Genomic DNA, 13638 nt, shown 5'->3' with positions numbered 1-13638 from the left:
AAAGGTATATTTGTAGGACTTTGGATCAGGGACTTGTCCCGAGACGCAATACTCGAAGAAAATCAAAAATCCGCATGATTGATATGTGTAGGATTTTTTTTATATGTAGTGCGGCATAGCTAGATGTTAGATTCCTAACAATGTGCTTCAGCTCCCATTATGACTTATCGAGAAGTTTGGACTCTTCCAACTCAAGGGCGACCTACTCATCAGCCATCCTGAGATAGTCAGTCCCGCTGTAAAGCATAACTGGACACTTCGAATTCGAATGGATGAGGATGATCCAGTCCGAAAAGTTTTTGTTGGTTCTTGGTATCCGACATTCAATCACGATAACAAACCCCTCTGCCACCAGTGATATTTGAACCGCGATCTTCCGCTACGACAGCCCAGCGCTCTAACCACTTAAGCCATCTGGACAGTCAGGAGCATATATACGGTAGAAAAGGAAGACGTGTCAGACCCCGCTTCGGGTGGAAAGATGTCGCAGGCTAGGACGCCAGACAGCTATTGGTGGATCTCAATGCAAAAACGGAATGTCTAGAGTTCTTTAATAAGGCACGCCTAGATCGGATACCGGTTGTTCCGCCGTTGATAATGATGATAGAAAATACATGTACTGATTTGCGGAACAAGAAACAAGTTTAAATTTTGTTAATCAGTGTTTTTGATTCTTCTTATGGCACTCCACCCCAAATCCGCGTACCCCTTATCGTTATTTAAAAATATCATGAGGCTTCTTTGACTTTTGCCTTTAGAAATAATTAATGGCCCAACAATCCAACTAGAGCTTGGCTTTGGCGCGTGTAAGCGCACTTCATCTCAAGACCGTAACGGAACACTAGGAAATAGTGTTGTCACCACCACCCAGAATTATTACCTTGATTTGAGTCAGGCACTCTTTTATAGCTGATATCCGATGCCATGATACAGATCCCTCTGTCGCCGGTGACATTTGAGCCGCGGCCTTCTGCTTAGTGTTCTAGCCTGTAAGCCTTCGAACACTTTTACCATTAATAGAATATCTAGAATGAATTATAAATTCGACTAAAAAAGAGCTAAATTTTTACAGCCCAAAAAAAGACTAGCAATCTTAAGAACAGAATTTCTGACCTACTCATATCAATATCTGCACAGTTCAGGTGTATGCCCGCATAGTACGATCATAAACGTTTGAAACAGGCACAAGTTTGGTTGGCAAAAAGAAATCAACAAAAAAGGTGAATAATTTTGCTCTTGGCTTCTGCGCTGCCTCGCTTCTCTTATAGGAATTTCAAAACGTTTACTCCGAACCGGCAAGAGATATTCCAAAACGTGCATTCGCGAGATTTAGCCGTAACTATATCTATCTTTTCAGAGAAAGTTTTCATGAGTTCCCGCATGTTAGCTTTGCTCGTATGGAGAGTCATTCCGTATTGCAGAATAGTAAAATATTGTAGGAGCCAATTCCAGTGATAATCTACCGAATGCTAACAAACCGGGTCTTCCTAGCTAACTCAGATACAGTGATTGATCAGTTGCGCGGTGGAGCTTACTTGTAACGGTCGTTTTTCTGGAATCAAGTAAGTGCAAAAATTTAGATTTTGGCTAGAGTCGAGAGTGGCTGGTGTCAAACACTTCTACTTTGTAAAAGTGGTGGTGAAAATTATTCCTAGGTGCTTCAATACACTATAAATTGCTCGTACAGTGGAATCAAAAAAGATAGAATTCATATGGTCGATTTCCAACGTATTCCCTGAAAGAAAATGTGTTAATATTGTGCAAAGTATAGTATAATCCAGTGCAAACTACGGCAAAAAGTAAAGGATACAATTTCGCAATTAAAGGAAAAAGTAGGTTCAAATCTACAAAAAACCGAATATTTTTATACTTTATCTATTAAACATAGTTTTGGAGGTGACGTAGAACAATAGAATTTCACAATGGCTGCAATAGTTATCTGGAACCAGTATTAAAAACGAACTCGAGGATGTCAGTCTTTTGATAAAATTTGAATTAACAAATAATCAACCCCAGAAAATCTAGGCAAATCCAGATGAACATCTGTCGGAGCCAACTTAGCGTGGCAACAAAAAGAGTCATGATACTCTTGGCTGAACACTTCAACTGATTCTCTTTTAGCATTGTTTGTTTTGATTAGATAAGCACAGTTTTCGAGGTCACTCGGGCTTCTCTTTTTATATTCGGTGGGGGATTTTTTGTCTAATCGAAAAATAGGTCTTTGCTATATCTATTAATGTGAACAATTCTATGAGTCGACCATGACGAATCAATTTCGACTTCTAACTTCTGATGGTGACGTGTAATGAAGTAACGTACTATACTATACGTACGTTGGGTTCAACCTACTAAGCGATGTTAACTCGGGGAGTGTGCCGTTTAGAAAGTTTGCCGGTAGTCTGGTTTATGTTTGAGCCGAAATGGATGCATAATGAACTTATAAAAAGATGAGGGCAAACCGGTTTCGGTAATTTTTGCTTGCGAATTAGATACGTAAAGATATTTCTTGTGAATTAAGACGACATTATTATGTGCATGTGAAAGTATCAATTTAGATATCTATTTGTTCGGAATACGGAAATTCTGTTGAACGTTCTGATGAACAGTATCTCGTGGAGGAACCAATTGAATATGATGTTTTAATTTTGGAGTTGTATCTTGATATGTGTTAAAAGAATGTGATATTTCTATGTGTGTACTCACAAAATTGAAACTAGTCACGTATCATTAATAAAATCAAATTTCAACTTTTCTGTCAGAGATGACAAAAGTCTCATTTTATTTTTTGAGATGTATCTTATCATCCCAATATTTCCCAAGCAGATCTTGAAATTGTGGGACACAAGTCTTCAGTAGCATCATCATCAACGGTGCAACAACCGGTATCCGGTCTAGATCTGCCTTAATAAGGAACTCCAGACATCCCGGTTTTGCGCCAAGGTTCACCAATTCGATATCCCAAAAAGCTGTCTGGCGTCCTGATCTACGCCATCGCTTCATCTCAGGCAGGGTCTGCCTTGTTTTCTTTTTCTACCATAGATATTGCCCTTATAGACTTCCCGGGCTGGATCATCCTCATCCATACGGATTAAGTGACCTGCCCACCGTAACCTGTTGAGCCGAATTTTATCCACAACCTGACGGAGATGGTATCGCTTATAGGTTTCGTCGTTATGTAATCCCAGGTCTCCGAGGAATACATGAAGACTGGCAACTTCATTGTCTTGTACAGTATGAGCTTTGACCCTATGGTGAGACTTTCGAGCGAAACAGTTTTTGTAAGCTGAAATAGGCTCTGTTGGCAGGCAACAACCGTGCGCGAATTTCATCGTCGTAGCTGTTATCAGTTGTGATTTTCGACCCTAGGTAGGAGAAATTATCAACGGTCTCAAAGTTGTAGTCTCCTATCTTTATTCTTCCCCTTGGGCCAGTACAGTTTGATGTTGGTTGGTTGGTTGGTTTTTAATGCTGACGTTGCCACCATATACTTTGTCTTGTCTTCATTGATATGCAGCCCGAGATCTTGCGCCGCCCGCTCGATCTGGATGAAGGCAGTTTATACGTTTTGGGTCGTTCTTCTCATGATGTCGATATCGTGAGCATAGGCCAGTAGTTAGGTGGACTTAAAAAGGATCGTACCCCTCACATTTACCTCAGCATCACGGATCACTTTCTCCAGGGCCAGGTTAAAGAGAACGAATGATTCCCTTGTCGTAGACCGTTGTTGATGTCGAATTGTCTCGAAAGTGATCCTGCTGCTTTTATCTGGCCTCGCACATTGGTCAGGGTCAGCCTAGTTAGTCTTATCAATTTCGTCAAAATACCGAATTCTCTCGTGGCTATCATAGGCGGCTTTAAAGTCGATGAAAAGATGGTGCAACTGATGTTCACATTCCAACAGTTTTTCTTCGCTTGCCGCACAGAGAAAATCTGATCTGTTGCTAATTTGCCTGGGGTGAAGCCTCTTTGGTATGGGCCAATGATGTTCTGGGCGTATGGGGCTATCCGGTCTAACAAGATAGCGGAGAATATCTTATAGATGGTACTCAGCAACGTGATACCTCTATAATTGCTGCCCTGTGTGATATCTCCATTTTTATGTATGGGACAGACGATGCCTCTTCGCCAGTCGTCAGACATTGATTCGCTGTCCCACACCTTGAGCACAAGTTGGTGAACCACTTGGTGTAATTGGCCGTCTCCATATTTAACCAATTCGGCTGTAATTCCATCGGCTCCTGGCGACTTATGATTTTTAAGCCGATGAATTGCACGGACTGTTGCTTCTTCAGTTGGCGGGACATCAAACTCGTCGATGTTCTGGTTGTTCAGTAGTTCATCAAAGCACTCAACCCATCGCTCCAATGTGTACAAGGCTTCATCCTGCTGACTTGTTGGTAAAACATCCGCGCCTGGTGCGGTTGCTCCCTGTACTTTTCGAGTTCACAGACTTCCTTTTTCCGTCTGTGAAGTCGCTTCTCCGCTCTCCGGAGTTCGTGACAAGTCTCCGCGCGTGCCCGCGTCCTTTGAAAATGCAACATTGCTTTTACTTTTTTACTTACATTACTATTCTTCCGTTCCGTTGCTAGCTTACATTCATCATCAAACCAGCCGTTCCGACTCTTTTTCCAGCTGGGGCCAAGCATGTTTCTGGCCGTATCAATGAAAACATTCTTCAGGTGATTGCGAAGATCATTTGTTGATGCTTCATCTCCAGGACCTCTGTTGACTATAGCTATTGCGGTATCCATTTCCCTCTGCGGAGGGCTGTGCTGTAGATGGTTTCAGTGCTAACTCTCACTTGATTGTCAAAGGGGATTCTGGGTGGTGTTATTCGAGCTCGGAGCACCATACCAACGAGATAGTGATCCGAGTCTATATTGGCCCCCCTATATGTTCTGACATTCGTCAGGGCTGAGAGGTGGCGGTGTTCGATCAACACGTGGTCAATTTGGTTGAAAGTGGTCCCGTCTGGAGAGGCCCACGTTTGTTTGTGGGCCACTTTCCGCGCAAACCAGGTACTTCCAACAACCATTTCGTGTGATACTGCTAATTGATTAATTCGCAGTCCGTTATCATTTGTATTTTGATGTAAGCTGTGGGAGTCAACGTATCGCCTGAATACGGGTTCCTTCCGGACTTGTCTGTTAAAATCCCCAAGTATGATTTTTATATCATATCTGGGACAGGCTTCGAGGATTCGTTCTACTGCCTCGTAGGGGCGTGAACGTTTATGAGGCTTATATTTCTAAATTTGCCCCGCAAACGCAGAGTGCATAACCGTTCGTTTATATTTTCAAAGCCGATAACAGCATGTTTCATTTTTTGGCTGACTAAGAAACCTACTCCGAGCACATGGTTTACTGGATGGCCACTATAATATATTGTGTAGCAACTCTTCTCCGGGAAAACGGACCCTGTCCAATGCATCTCCTGCAATGCTGTTACGTCAGCCCTATATTGGGACATGGTATCGGCTAGCTGCTTAGCAGCTCCATCTCTGTACAGGGAGCGCACGTTCCATAAGAAAATGCGCAAATCGTTATTCCATTGTCATTGAGGGGTTCGTCGTTGTGTTATCAGTCCAGTCCGAGACCCCTGTTGTGGCTTCGTAACAAGTTGTTTTCCATCATATCCAGCAAGTTGTTTTCCAGTTGTTAGCCCTACCCAACCCCCAACTTGGAGGACCAGTTGGTATAATTTGTCCCATTTTTAGGCGCAGGAGACTCGCCTTCATACTTCTCCGTCTGCAGCTTTTCGTTAAGAAAGAGCTTCCAGCGGTCACCACGTGGAGGTGTAGAGTGTTGGTTCAGCAGTAGCATAACACAACCTTATCTAACGTTTCTTGAATTTTTCAACCATTTTCGTTGATTTTCCATAAAATCAAAAAAAGTATAATTGACTCTGATAACAAAACATATCAAACAATTCATTCAATTATAGATAAAATAAGTTTTTACCCACCCTAATGCGAATATTTGTCACCCCTACATTTTCTGTCTTTACCACTTTGTAGTCGAAGTGATTGATTTGAAACTTACATTTAGTATTATCATCAACGCAGCGGTTATCATTTTCGTTGCCGGTACACATTTTAACGTATTTATATCAACTGCAAAAAGTATTGTATATGAAAATGATTTCATTTTGAAAAGATTGAACATATTATTTTTAGTTTACTGAGAGATTGGGAAATTTCGAATTGTTAGCATTTTCCCGATAGGGTAGGGGGGGAATATAGAATAATGGTATCCATGTCCAAAAATTGGTTAAAAGTAATCATTGGTAATAAGTCTCTACAAGTCTCAAATAATTGAATAACATCGTACTTTGAGTCCCATAAATTTCATCTTATCGTTAATCACCCTAATTATACTCAGATCATCAATGCCTTTCGACTATCTTATCAATGCTGCTTGATCAGAGCACAATTCTTCCAACTACATTGCTACCCTATTTACAGAACCGATCGCACTTTTGCAAACTATTACAGATTCATTATATTTCTTCATTTCACAATTTCAGTAAATAGAAATAAAATACTGAGACCAGAAAAAGAGATAAAGATAGAGTTGCTCCCCCTATGCTAAATCTAACCTGATTTCGCTTGGTGACAGATCCCGCGATAATCATTGAATGTCGTAAAGATCATGCCATTTAACAGCCTCAGAAAAATACTAAGGTGCCCACCTCAGTTAACGCGGTAGAGCGGACCCCGAACCTGTAGAGAAATCAGCAAGGATTCTTGATACAGGGATGGCATCAAGATGTAAGTTAACTAGTCCGAGTCACACACACGTCTGTGTGGAAGAATTTGTAGAATCCCATCGGGAAATGCGCCTCGATATTTGCGCTTTGCAGGAAACTCGATGATGTCGTGCTAAGAGCTAGGACAGAGAATGAGAACACGGAAAAATGACTATAAGTACCTGCACTTTGGTAGCCCATGCTTTCAATTTGGTGTCATGTCAATTCCATCTCTAAGAGTTCCCGTGACGCCATTAAAGAATTCGAGCGATTTGACGGCCGGTTGGTGAATTCCGAGAAAATCATATTAGATGATCTAGGTTTCATGGAAGTAAAGACTTTAGCACAAGCAATTAGAATGACAAGGGTATCATCGATTTTGCAGACAGCCACGAACCGTGGCCGTGCTTGTCAATATATGGTTTATTAAACGGTTGTCTCACCATCCTATATTTTATAGTGGATACAGTAAGACACAATTCGATCATATTATCATAAGACACCGTCATTGTCAAGCAAAGACGTTCCTTATAATGCGAATCATGCCATCGTTAAAACAGCCTGAGCAATGTTCTGGCCCGTCACGAAATAAAGAGCGGCGATTATGTAAGATAAGAGAAGAAACGATTTCGCTTACGCAATTGCCGACGATTAAAAACGTTGAAAAAACGTCGAATCAAGCTAACAGCATGATCAATAAAGCGGTCTATGCTAGCCTGGTAAGCTTTGGAACGACGACGTAGAAATCGGAGGTTCGTGAGAAGAAATGCCTTTTTCATAAATTCCTCATCGATAAAACCTTAGCAAATCCAAATTTATAAGAATACGAACCGTGAATTGAAGATGTTCGTCGTTTCCTGACCAGTCCATTACCAAGATTTTTACAATGAACTGCGCATTTGGAAAGCTGAGAGATCTATATCGACTGGTCGAAAGTCGACATCAGCAAACACAGATATCGAACAATTCTGTTGTGTTAATAACAAGAACGATACGTTGCTTACCAGCCGCGAAGGACTTCGATCGATTTCAACGATAGATTACGAGGAGATTTCAAAGAAAGAATTTGCCACCCCTTCCGTAGGAACTATAGTTATTTGGAATAATTCCACCTGTTAGCCCATAAAAATGGACAGGCAATCAAACAATGCAACACTTTGAATGAGGATGCTGGGAGTCCTGAGTAAACATCCACTTGGGAAGCAGCTGACTTCCTCTCTTGTGGTCCTCTTTTTGCGTTAAATACCCAAGTTTATTAAAAAGGTTGACTGACGGTTTCGTCCAGGGCAGCATCCTCAACAAATAAATTCACTTCGGCCTGGTTTGGGTTTGAAATTGGGACGAATTTCACTTCAATATAATTCGCACTCATGTTGTGTTTGGGATTATATATAAATGGAGCGATTGCCACTTGCCGCTACTTTCGGTCACGCTACTCCCAGGGAAGAGGTGAGGCAGCGTCTGATGAGTTGCTTCTGCCCTGCACGAAACCGTCAGTCAACATTTTAAACTGAACTGAATGAGTTCTTCAACTTCTCGTCCGATTCGGTTGTTAGCCCATACCAAGAAGAGTTTTCAACGCATTATTGGCAATTATATTTGCGACTCCGTTCAAATTAGAGTTTCCTAAAAACTGCAGAATTACCGATGCAATACATGCTATGCGTGAGAGATAAAAAAAATCCTGGATTTAGAGAAGGTAATTGACCGCGTGCCAGATAAATTCATCTGATATGTAGGGCGACAATACCTGGTGTCAGAGGAACTTGAATTAAATTACTCTACCGGGATCCGAAGAGTAAAGTCGGAAGTGTTACAGGAATATTTAAACCGCTTAGTGTCTCTAGCGACGTTTATCAAAGATGTGCACTCATATCAGTAATCGATATGAAGTTCACCCATCGTGTGAAAAATGGCGGAAGAGGCGTGCCCGGTGACGTGGTCACATAATTTGCATTGGCAGTAATTCACCAACTAGGATTGGCCTGAACATCAAGTCGATATGATTAAAAGACCGGCGGAAACAGCGATGGCTTGACACGTTAGATGGTGATTTGAGAGTCTCTTGACTCTATCTGCCTATAACCGAAAAAAGTGGCAAATCACAACAAACACCTATTCCAATGGTCACAGCTTCAAATATTTCTAATGAAAGAGATGCTGACGATGACGTTTCCACCTCTACCCTTCCCGTGATTTCTGATTTAATAATCTAAAATATTCAAAATACATGCAGTTGAATTCTTTCACGCCCACCTCTTGAAACCTATTGAAAATAGAGGCTAAGTTCTGAAACTACATAAGAAGATGAACGCTACTATTACAAGGTAGGGTACATTGTCAAAGTTGGTAATAACATGTTCTGTATTAGGCCCAGTGAAGCTTTTGAGGAGTTTGTCACTTCTAGATACTCAAAGGAGAGAATCAAATTTGTGGAGAAGGCGATTATCTCCAACTTGCCACCAATATCCTACTATTGTGGCGCAGAAATGAAGTCGAACTGAATTTGTAACGAATTTTTATTAAATTTTGCGTCAAAAATCTCATAACTGAATCTGACCTAACATGCACTAAACGAGCTACGTTTTACACAAAACTTTAAAAACTATCTAAAACACACTCGACTCCACACAGATTGGGACTTATCTTGCGATGCGATTGAAATGCGCCAACCTCATTAACAAACAGGATAAAGGCTAAAAAGAGAAGGGCAGACTTTTCGGTTTCCTTAAAACAATCGAAATTCCAGGTTTAAGTGGAAGTGAAAAATTGCGAGACTCTGGCAATTGCTTCCTTCCCTTATAAAATAATTTGCATTTGTATCTGGCTTTCTTCCTGAACTTCCTGGGCAAGCGTCCGATGGGCTCGGCTTTTAATCAAGATCGCGATTCGAGTAGAAGTAATCGAGTCCATTTCGGTGATGGCTTGATGGGGAGAGTGCACATGATTGCATCTGTAATGACAATCTTTTCACAATTACATAGCAGACGTTGATAAAATATATGACAATCTCACTCTGTCAATTTACACTCAGCTGTGTGTAACTTGTTGCATGCTACCATGGATACGTCCAAACCAGAAGACTGTCGCTTGCTATAGAAACAGGATACACAATACATGTAAGAAATGCGCAGAACGCACCTTGATCCTCTTTTTTTATTCCACATTTTCTTCTTGGTTATAATAGATCAAATCTAAGACATGTCGATGACTTATACACTTTTTTTGTGTGGTTCAAATTTGGAACAGTTTGAAGCACCGGGTTTCCTTGTTAGAAAAAGGGAGACACGGCGAAACAAATTTTTGAAAAAAAGTGTCCGAGGAGCCCAATTAGCGCTTTGGTGCGCCATTTTGATGCCACAAACTCCTAAGACCATGACTGTTGTTATGGGAGCAGGGAGGCAGAGTCCAGCCGGCTCGGATCTTCAGAGCCAGCCGCGTAGCATTCACGAAGGAAAGCAGCTCCCCGACCCTGCAGCTAGAAATCTCTCTGAGGTCCCCAAAGAATGGTTTACCCAGTGTCCGCAGCCTGACTCTAGCCAGAGCTGGGCAATCGCAGAGAAAGTGCATCAGGGTTTCCCTTCCTTCTACGCAGCTTCGGCAATGGGAGTTGTAGGGTATGCCGAGCCTAGCGGCATGGTCCCCTATGGGCCAGTGCCCCGTGCAGACCGCCGTAATCTTGAATACATTTGCGCGCGTCTGTCACAGGAGCTCTCGTGATGTGACGGTAGTAACCAAAGAAACTCTTCACAAGGTCGAAAAATTACTACTAACTGTGGCAGATAGCAGATAAACTACTGATTAGAAAAGAAGGAATTGGAGAAATTTTAAATGAGCATTCGTAAAATCGATTGGACAATTGTTAAGATTTGTTGAGGTTGCGTCAAAATGATTTGGATGAAGTTTGCTACCTGAGTTTGTCAATATGATTCGAAGTTCAAGAAAGCCAAGGGATTCAAGCAATGGAGGGGAGGGGAAAAAGGTCAACAAACAAATGCAAAGTGAGACGGCGCCGAAAATTATGGTTATCATTTTTTGCGATAGCGAGGGGATGTTATTAATGATTTACTTTCCTAAAGGGACACTAATCGGCCGCTAATTTACTGGGTCCGACACGTGAGGCAGTTGTACAGAAGAGACGCTACAAGTTCGCGCTAGGAGTGCTGTTTCTACAATACAACGCGCCCATTCATGCTGCTCGGGTCGCGAGGGATACTGAAAAAGCTACGGAATTCACAGAAATTGGTCACCCACCTTCCAATCCAGGCTGGACTCCCAATGGCTGTTCCTTTTTTCATATTTAAAAAAGTAGACCATTTAAACCTTTTGACGGGAAATTTTTTTAGAACCATAAACGATGTGAAATGTGTATTTCACTTGAGAGAAATCATTCGAAAAATGAAAAATATAAAACCGTACTTTTCATTTATTAAATATGTACCATAGGCCAAGGACTTATTGTCATCCTTCGTACGTGCAATGTCTCACATAATAGTCTACTGAAAGTAATCTTGCTGGCAGTATATTCCTGGACAATAACTATAGAACGGCGCTTAACACAAAAATAAAATAAATTTTGAAGAAAAATGCAGGTTTAACTCCGATAGCCTACCTCAAGCACCAAACTTCCGGTTTTTACCTGTTTCTGATTTTTAATATACTATACAAAAAGAACCAGCTCATAAATAGGCAAAATGCGTTTCATAAATTGAGAAGATATTGACGTCAATATTTCAGATGCGAGAAATTAAATTGGCTTAATAGTTTCCGTTGTCAGCTGTTGGCAAATTATTTCTTTTGAAGTCAATTCTGTTTCGAAACTGGGTACGACAATGAAGGTAAAAAAGTATCTATGCAATTAAGGAACCATAGGGACGCTTTTTGAGAGACTCGCCAAAATCATGTAATTGACCATCAGCAATTTATACACCCATCTTCAAAAAAGGTGTTTTTCTGCTGCCACACTAGATGGCGTTGTAATCATCTCAAAGAAGAATAATCATTCGGACTGATAAATACGCGCTTTATTACGGTGATCGACATAAATCTGGCATGTGACTTATCACGTGTTTAACACTATAAGTTCTGAACGACTCCGAATATCAAAAAATCACTTTGCCCATATATTCTACACTATATCTAGATACAATTGATTCCAAAAAACGCGGGATGACCCCCTTAAGGAGGAGGAGGGGACACGGGATGACCCGAAATTAGTGGGAATTCCCTAAGCATGCACATCCCCGAAAGATGTTCACATAATTGCCATTCAATCCAAATTAACTATCATTCATGATATCAATGAGGAATTGTATTCGAGCTCTAAATACCGTGAAATTGCTTTAACAGGGAACAACAAAATATATATGTATGTATATATCATGGTGCACCATTTTACGACCATTTGAATTACCACGTTCATCAAGTTTGTATAATTTGTAGTGATCATTACATGATAACAAAGCTCATCCTCAGTTGCACAGTATGCAATTCTATACAAATCTACAAAGTTTGGCGACATATTCACTGAAACCGGTCTCAAATAAGATGAGCGCCTCAAATACAAACTGGTATTTTACGCCATTGCAACAACTAGTTTTGAACTTGGAGATACAAATCCTAAATTTATCCTTGCTGATCATGTATACTATCATTTACTGGAATAGTTAGATTCATCGAAATCTGTATCTTTATTAACAAATAATGATACAAGCAGATGTGGGAGTTGGATTTTAATAGTTTGAATTAAAAATAAAAAGGGAAGAGAATACAATGAAGAAAAAAAGAGTTTGCCTTGAACTTGGAAAACTTGTTCTTCTTGAGTTTAAATCTGTTAAAAGTAAGATTTATAGTCTGGAAGATGTTTGACGAGTTATGTTATTTGAAATATGAAATTCCAACAATTTTCTTGTCTCTCTTCAACCTGCATAGAGTGTATTTTAGAAGTGGTGCTGTTTTCCCAATTTTAGAATATTTGCTTGATTAGGCAGCGTCTCATGATTTAGATTTTTTTGTGTCTTTGGTGGCGTCATATTTAGACAACCAAGGTACCGATTATTAACCGGATATCTTATATGCGATTTAATGGTGGTTTTGACTTTGAATAGTTAATCATGCGTTTGTTTAAATTTTCGAAGATTCGTGGTTTAGTGTTGAACATTTGAGTAAAAAAAGATTGTTTTTTTAATGAAGGGCGGACCCGGTATATTTTTTGCATATGTATATCAGCATCTAGCCCCCGATATGCAAAATATATACCGGGTCTCCCTTAATTTAAAAACAATCTGTTTTCTTTTTTCTTCATATTCGAAGTCTAAATGTTTATTATTAGATAAGATTTGCAACAACTTATTGGATAGGATTCCAAGCGAAAGCAGATATTTACGCTAGATTTGTATCGTTTAACAGCTTCGTAAATTAGTTAGTTTAGCAAAAACTAATTACATGCCATCCGAAGCGGAATATGAGCATTAAGGGGTGATATCTGTTTGGAATTTTTTTTATTCACTTTTTTTATTGGTTTAAAATACGCTAAAATATCTCTAAATTCACGTTTTTAAAAGTAACTTCTCTGGAATAACTCCTAAGAAAAACAAGTCAGGAAACCGGAAGCTAGACGCTTCAGATACGGAAGGTTTTGTGTATTTCCTTTATAAAGAGATTTGAGTGTTTATTTGTATGTAGCACGTAATATATGCATATATAATGTGAAAATATCCACTTTCAAGTGATATTGACATTCAAAGTTTTGAATTTGCACAGAAGTAACAGTTTTGATTTATTATAACTTTGTTAGTAATAGTTCGATTTTCACCGAATTTGGTAGGATCATGCTCTATGTTGTAGTATATATTGCTGCAAATTTCGTGATTCTAGGATGAAACTAAGGGT

The 13638-nt window shown here is 40.1% G+C and overlaps 2 protein-coding genes across 7 annotated transcripts in view; one reads left to right on the top strand and one right to left on the bottom strand.

Annotated features, from left to right (window-relative positions):
- The window catches only part of LOC119658550 (PIH1 domain-containing protein 1), a 52561-nt gene that overhangs the window by 21420 nt on the left and 17503 nt on the right, over positions 1-13638 (bottom strand). The gene's annotated exons all lie outside the window — the stretch shown is intronic.
- Positions 1387-13638, top strand: part of LOC119658491 (multidrug resistance-associated protein 1) — an 84252-nt gene continuing 72000 nt past the window's right edge. For 2 of the 5 annotated variants that reach the window (XM_038066007.1, XM_038065967.1), the window contains exon 1: positions 1387-1832. The gene's annotated coding sequence lies outside the window, so the exon portion shown is untranslated. The remainder of the gene's footprint in view (positions 1833-13638) is intronic. The other 3 variants (XM_038065954.1, XM_038065961.1, XM_038066008.1) reach the window with 3 other exon arrangements.

This window comes from Hermetia illucens, chromosome 1, assembly GCF_905115235.1.
Source record: "Hermetia illucens chromosome 1, iHerIll2.2.curated.20191125, whole genome shotgun sequence".
NCBI lineage: Eukaryota > Metazoa > Arthropoda > Insecta > Diptera > Stratiomyidae > Hermetia > Hermetia illucens.
This window is presented reverse-complemented; position numbering and strand designations above follow the sequence as displayed.